Below are 7,762 nucleotides of genomic sequence, written 5' to 3'. Positions count from 1 at the left end.
GAAAGTCTGGTGGTAAACTTGGGATTTTTTCCGTCCATTCTTCTAATCGTCTGCCTGATTTCTCGGCTAGACCTGGAGATGTCTAGTAGGAGCTGATGCATAAAACCCTAGGAAATAATGACTGAATTTATCTAAAATGTTCTATTATAAAATGCATTAAGACATTTCAGAATAAAAATGGCTGAAAACTGTTAAATTCTTACTCTGTGGACAGCTTTGATCCTCACAAAATTCTTCAAAGTTGGTATCTTACTGCTTTCCTCATTTTACAGATGAGGAAAAGAAAACATGACAAAGTTATGTAACTTTCTCAAGACCCAAATCTAATAGGTGGCAGAGCTGGGGTTTGAACTCATCTCAGAATGCATTCTGAACACACCCTTACTCTCTTCACCACTCTATTAAATTCCCTTGCCTTTGAGGAACACTAAACAGAGGCATATGGAGAGAGAACAAGTGGTTGGGTGATTTGGTTTTATTTGCTTGGTTAATATTTACCAGGTAAGCGTGCCGGGAGCTATAACCCTTCCATGGAAGGCTGCAGGGCACTGGGATGTGCGTTCCCCCACCAGGGAGTCATTGTGTTGGGCACCTCTGGGGCCTCCGTGCCCCCCACAGCCTTATTAAACCCTTCCAGCCACGAGCCTTGTGTCTTCCTCACCGCAGCCTCTGTAGCTGGGACATGGCTGTGCAGGGCACGGTGAAGTTGCCCATTGTTGAACTTGGCGAGTCCCGCCAGTGACGCCCTGTGCTACCTCCTTGGAGCGGTGGTGAGGTTTGAACTTGACATAGGTGCCGGCCTGGAGCCCCATGCGGCCCGGGGTGGTATCCCATGAGCTGCGACGAGACGTGTGCAGACCAGGGCCATGCAGATATTGCCGCCTCTAACTTCTTCAGCCTTGAGCACCTCACCTCTCACTGCCAGCAGAGGAAAGTAATGTGGTCAGGAGCAGTTAAACTTGGGCTAAAGCACAGGCGCTGTGAACATGCAGGCCAACCTCACTCTTGGCATTCAGCCAAATTTGGGGAGGACCAACAGGATGCCAGCATGATGCAAATATCCCAGGACATGATTGGCACTCCTTGGCACCAAGGCTACCATTCCAGCTCCTCTACAAGTGACCTTTCCAACTGTGACCGTAATTATGTGAGGCGGAGCCCTGACCAGTGCATCTCCCAGGGGAGCATGCAGAGCCTGGAGCCCAGTACAGGTTACTCTCCTTGCTATCTTTTTTCCTCTGCCAAGTCAATCCACAGCTGGTCAATCTGACCAGCTCAGCCACCTGCATAACAAGAGAGACTCTGCTTACAGCTCTTTCTCCACCCGTTCCAGCATCCTAGAGTATCTGCCTCCTGGCATCTCTGGTCAGGAACATTCAGGCTCCATGGATACCCCTTCTGCTTGAGATGGCCTCCTGGAAGGGATGAGGCAGGGAGACATTCATTATGTCAAGACAGTGTGATACTCAGAGGGAAGTCTCAGAGGAGTAAGAAGTAAACACTTCAACCCTCCTTCTTCAAGGTAGGGAGACCCGAGCATCAGCAGAAGATCAGAGCTATGATAAATGGCATAATGTTCCTCGGGGCAAAGGAGAGCCACCCCCACCCCCATCCTGGAACCAGAAATGCCCCAGTTCCTTGGAGACAGCCACTGATAACTCACCTCCTAAGGTGGGTACACCTATTCCCCCAGCTGAGAGTGACAGATATGTAGCCATCCAGCACCGTGATGGGTACAGCTCCTGCTCTAGCCTTGATCAGAAATGGTTCAGTCTCAGGAAAACTTGTCAGGCTCCCTGTAGTCTCCTTTCATAGGGTAACAGCTGCATACTGTACTAGAGAAGAGTCTAGAGAGCAGCCCCCTAGTGAAGCCCAAGTGTAATTATACCCAGAAGATACAACCAGAACAACCTCTGCTCCCGACTGGCACCTACCCTGTACCTTCTTTGGAGCCACACTTTTCCCAGGTTCCCTAGCCTTCCAGGAGCAGTAAAGGTATGTTTTACCATGCGTTGGCCAAGGAGAGTGGATATAGAGTCCTTCAGGAAGCTTGTGAGAAGACAGCTACCTTTGAGGAGAATGGGAACCAAAATGGGTCTAGCAGGCTTGGGTTTGCCTTCTACCAGCCTCTAGAACAAGACTCATTGTCCCCAGTGGAGAGGAAACCAGAAACTACAGCCAAGTTGGTCCCCTACAAAGTTCATTTCCAATCAGTGCCTGAAAATGAGGAGGACACCTCCCCGAGGAGACATCTCACATCTATGCAAGGTGATAGGCCACATTCCAGTGAGAAAAAGAGCACCCAGAGCAACTAACAATATTCTAATCACCACAGCCTCAAACCCCCTCAGGCTCTAGCCTGGCAAGTGGAAGACAGAGATCTTCCAGGCCCTCAGAGCCTTGGGAGGTGGATTTCCAGGAAGACTACAATGCTAACCTCCAGAGAGAAGGCGGCAGAAAGTCTAAGCCAGATACTGTCGAGAAGCTTTAGCAAGAACAAGTCAGCCTTCTCATCTCTCCACAACATTCCAGAAAGTCTAAGATGGGAAAGCCTGGAGCTAGAAGGGGGATCTCAGGAAGGCTATCCAGATGGCAAATCAGCCTCTATAGTCAACATCAAGGCTGAGGACCCTGGAAAGAAAGTTGGTTCTGACCATAGGAGCCATCTGGACAGGCCAGTTCCCTATCCAAGACCCAAGGGGAGAACGAGCATTTCTGCCTCTTTCCACAGTTCAGACCCAAGGTGCAAAGAGCCCTCCTCCCCACTGCACCACCAGACATCCAGTTTGGGCCAAAGGAGGCTCAGCTCAGGCATCACCTCCGCTCTGCAGGGCTTTCAGTACAGGAAGCCCCACAGCTTGGTGCTGGAGAAGGTTTCCAAAATAGAGCAGCAAGAGCAAGGTAGCCAGAGACCCTCAAGTATAGGCTGCTCCAGTTAGGCCCTACCTATAGGACCAACAGGACAGTCTCAACTTCCAGCATTTCTGGGAATGAATTTGAGGAGGCAAGAGCCAATATCTGTTTTTCTGAATCCATTGAGCACCTAGGCAATGGGGAGTGGCACTTCAAATACAGAGAGACAAAGTTGGAAGAGGTTTCTTGGCAGCCATATGAGAAACAGCTGAGAAGGGGTGCAGATGGTGGCCGTGGCCCCCCTCTCCAAGGAGGTTGAGCCCCCTAGATGGGATGCTCCCCTCCTCTGCAGCCAGAGCACCTTTCAGCTCTTCAGCGAGGCTGAGAAGGCAACTGTGTGGCTGCATGACAGGCCTGCCACTCCCAAGTCACCCTGCTGGATGCCCCCTTCAGCCATACCTAATAGAACAGCATCAAGGACACAGTCCCGTGTCCTGGGGCCACCTCCTTTTGATGGAGGCACCTAGAACTGGGGTTTCCCGGGCATCCAGACCCTGGTGGCCCTGGCCTGCCTTGGCCACATGGGGCTGCAGATTCCTGAGGCACCAGCAAAAGCCTACCCTTCTCCACACATGCCCTGTGAGTGGCACAGCTGACCCTGGCCAAGGGAGAACTGGCCCACCCAGCATCCTCCAGCTACTCAAAGAGGGGCATGCCAGCACCTGGCCCCCAAGAATAAGAAGCATTCCTGTTTGGAGCCCCAGAAGATGAACGAGATGGGAGTCTCAAATGAGGCTAAGCCAATGCACTTGGGTCCAGAGGAAGGGGCTGTATTTTCCAGACTACCATGGCTAGCCGCCACCGGATCTTCGAGTGCAAAGTGAAAGCCTGCTGGATGCTCAGCCTGTAGGGCCTGGAGCTGAAGGGTTTCCAGCAGAGCCCCATGGACAACTACATTCAGTTCAAGAATGACAAGCGGCCATCGACCTCTGTGCGTTGTGGCTTCTGGGAGCCTGGAGTTCTGCGGGAGCACACCCAGAGCACTTATGTCTAGTTCGGTCTCCCAGCTCCCAACGGCCACAGACTTCAGCCTTATTTCACTGCAGGAGTCGAGCCTGCAGCCTACCAGGGATGCCTCCCTCCTGCTGACCTCAGCGCAGGTGGCTGGCGGGGAGCACCCATGGGCCCCTGGGGATTGCAGCAGCTCTTTTGCCAGAGACCACCTCCTATGGTAATTGCAGTGCAGAGACCATGAGGCCTCAAGGGAGCCGACAGGCCAAAGCTGCTTGGTGGAGCTAACTGTGGGCCTCGGGGTCCCCAGAGGGTGGACAGGACCCCTGGGGAGCCGTCCTTCTGGTAAGCCACAACTGGGAAGACTGGGAAGTCCAAGTCAGCCAGGACTTGCTGGAGCATTGGGATGTCCTGGCAGTCCATATCCATATACAGTTCAGGTCATCTCCCATTGAAGACAAAAAGCACCAGGATATGATTTTGAGGGACAACGGTAGCTTTGGTCTTCTTGTGAAGAATCCATGCTCCTTGGTTGGCCCTGAATCTAAGTCACTCAGTTGTTCAGAAAGAGGCCGTGAAGAGATGCCACTGCTCGCACACCATCTTAGACATCGTTGGGGTGGTGCAGGCTGCAGAGCAATTGGTGGCCCCTCAGTTCCCAGTGAATGTGCTAGAACCCTGGACCGTCACTGAGAAGCTAGCAGGACACCTTGCCCCAGGCTACTGCCAGCAGGAATGAAGGACCATCTCACAGACACCAGGATAGGACCACTGTCCCTTCTCAGCTTCACTCTGCCTTCCACTGTGCCCTCCACCTACTGCTCACAGGATGCTACCGACCAGCAGGTTGAGAAGGATGGTCAAGCACAGTTACAGCCTCTTTTTCCCTTCACCCTGCAATAACCCCCTGAGGCAACAGTCCCAGCCTTACCCAGCCTCCAAGTCCCAGAAGCCTGGAATTCACCAGCCCAGAGAATGGGATAGAGGAGGGGATGAGGAAAACGTTCTTGCTACCTCAGAGTCCTCCTCCCCCTTGAGTAAAATAGGCCTACAAAATCCAAGAGAACAGCCTACCTGAGGGATCGTTGTTGCTGGAATTTGTAAACCTGAAGCACTATAAAAAACAGGAGAGTCTTCCATGTTCAAGCAGCATTTCTGAGCCAGACACGCCTGTAGGGGCACCAAGAATTCCAGAGAAGATCTGCCTCAAATATTTGAGTCAGTCCTGCAGGCCTCCCCACCACCTCCGGAGGATTGTGACAATGAAGTGTTTGTGAAGGACTTGCAACCCAGTGCCACTTCCAACCCCACATTTGAAGCTCTTCCTCCACCCTCACCTCCCCGACTGATCCTGGAAACCCTGGAGGAGAACTTGGATGACTTTCCTCCACCATCTCCCCAAGCTGTGTGTGAGTCACAGCTGGACAGTGAAGCTTCTGAGGATCCCCATACCAGCAGCTGTGGTGCAATATTGATTACTGATTTAATTACTTTTATATGTGGCCTTTCTAGACACGGGCTTGTAACTCCCACCAGGTGATTGTATGATAGGGTAATTGTGGCCTACCAAGGGGATTGGTCAGTTTTGCCTTAAAAAGAGCCAATTTCAGAGCAGAGAGGAGGAAGCTACCACCACTAAGGAAAGAGAGACCCGTCAGCAGGAGATGATGTGGTGGGCTTCCTGGCCCATGGATAAAGCTGAGTGCCTTTTGGCAGAGACTGAAGGCCAGAGAGAGGCATGCCTGCAAGCACAGCAGGGGAGAGGCTATCCTCCCTGCAGTGGGGGAGGAGGAGGAGATGGGGTAGGGCCGGGGGAGGAGGAGGAGATGTGGTTGTGGAGGAGGGGAGGAGACGAGATGAGGTGGAGGAGAAGGAGGAGACAGGGAGTGGGAGGAGGAGGAGGAGATGGGGTGAAGGAGGAGGATGAGATGGGCGAGTCAGTCTGGGAGCTTGGAATAGAGATGGAATGGAGGTGGAATACACATGAAATAGGCATGAATAAATGATGTTATATTGACATGGAATAGCCTATGTGGAACATATGTAGAATAGAGGTGAAACAGAGGTAGAATAGTGGTGGAATAGACATGTAATAGACGTGAAATAGTCTTGGAATAGATGAGGAATACAGGTGGAATAGACGCAGAATAGGCACTGAGTACGCATGGAGTAGATCTGGAATTGATGTGGAAAAACATTGTGGAATAGATGCAGAAAATATGCAGAAGAGATATGGAATAAAGGTAGCATAGAGGTACCATTGAGGTGGAATAGGCAAAAAATAGAGGTGGAATAGATGTGGCATAGACACAGAATAGATGAGGAATACACGTGAAATTGACGTGGAATAAATCATGCTATAGATGTGGAATAGACGATATGGAACATGTGGAATAGACGTGGAATATATGGGGAATAGACATGGAATAATTTTGGAATAGACGATGTGGAATAGATGTGGAAAAGATGTGAAGAGGTGGAATAGATGTGAAAGTGGTAGAATGGATGTGTAATAGATGTGGAACAAAAATGGAATCGATGTGGCATAGACGTGGAATAGTTGTGGAATATATGTGGAAGAGACGATGTGGAACATACGTGGAATAGTTCTGGAATAGATGTGCAATAAGTGTGGAATAGACGTGGAATACATGATGTGTAATAGATGTGAAATAGAGGTGGAATAGAAGTGGAATACATAAGAAATGGATATGGAATAGACGTGGAATAGGCATGGGATAGACAATTTGGAATAGATGTGGAATAGACAATGTGGAATCGATGTGTAATAATGTGGAATAGATGTGGAAGAGGTATGTAATAGATGTGGAATATACATGGAATAAATCATGTGGAATTGACATGGAATAGACGATGTGGAATATATGTGGAGCATATGTGGAATAGATATGGAATAGCTGTGAAATAGATGTGGAATAGATGATATGGAATAGACATGGAATTGGTGTGGAATAAAGGTGGATTAGTGGTGAAATGGATGTAGAATGGACATGGAATTGACGTGAAATAGGCGTGCAATAGAGGTGGAATAGACCTGGAATGGAAAGGGAATGGACATGGACTAGACATGAAATGGAGGGAGAATAAATGTGGAATAGATGATATGGAAAAGAAGTGGAATAGATGTGGAATATATGTGGAATAGACGTGGAATAGAGGTGAAATAGACCTGGAATAGACATGGAATAGACGTAGAAGAGATGATGCAGAATAGACATGGAATAGATGAGGAGGAATAGAGGTGGAATAGATGTGGAATTGATGCGGAATACAGGTGAAATAGACATGGAATAGATTATGTGGAATAGGTGTAGAATAGATGACATGGAATGGATGTGCAGTAGATGTGGAATAGAGGTGGAAAAGACATGGAATACACAATGTGGAATAGGTGTGGAATAAACGTGGAAGAGATGTGGAATAGAGGTAGCTTTCAGGTGATTTCCTGAAATCAGAGTCTGAGATGGGATTCTTATGTATACAGTAGATGGAGTGAATGCTCTCATGGGCAACCTGTGAGGGAAGCCAGGACAGAACATGGGAAGGAGAACCTCAGTCTGATCCCATGGAGAGGCTCTAGAGCAAGAAAGGCTCCAAAGAGGAGAGAAGTTGGTCTTTTGTACCACAGTTAAGCCAGTCATTGGCTCCCTCTTCTAAGTCCCACTGCGTCCTGCCTGTGTAATTTGATTTTTGGGTGTAGATCGAACAGCTTTTCTTCCTAGTCTGTCTTAGTCTGGAAGAGCCACTGAAATCAATTCACCATCACAGCAACACACGCCTCCACTGACAGACAAGTGTTGACTACACATGAGGTGCATTGTTGTTGTTGTTAGGTGCCATTTATTCGCTTCTGATTCAGCGACACTGTGTACAACAG

At 49.3% G+C, this 7,762-nt stretch overlaps 1 pseudogene; it reads left to right on the top strand.

Annotated features, from left to right (window-relative positions):
* The first annotated feature begins 442 nt into the window (after positions 1 to 442).
* Positions 443 to 3,907, top strand: LOC101346463 (protein Shroom3 pseudogene; annotated as a pseudogene).
* The last annotated feature ends 3,855 nt before the right edge of the window (positions 3,908 to 7,762 follow it).

This window comes from Trichechus manatus, unplaced genomic scaffold (assembly GCF_000243295.1).
Source record: "Trichechus manatus latirostris isolate Lorelei unplaced genomic scaffold, TriManLat1.0 scaffold00646, whole genome shotgun sequence".
NCBI lineage: Eukaryota > Metazoa > Chordata > Mammalia > Sirenia > Trichechidae > Trichechus > Trichechus manatus.
The sequence above is the reverse complement of the archived record's forward strand: the minus strand, read 5'-3'. Positions and strand labels throughout refer to the sequence as shown.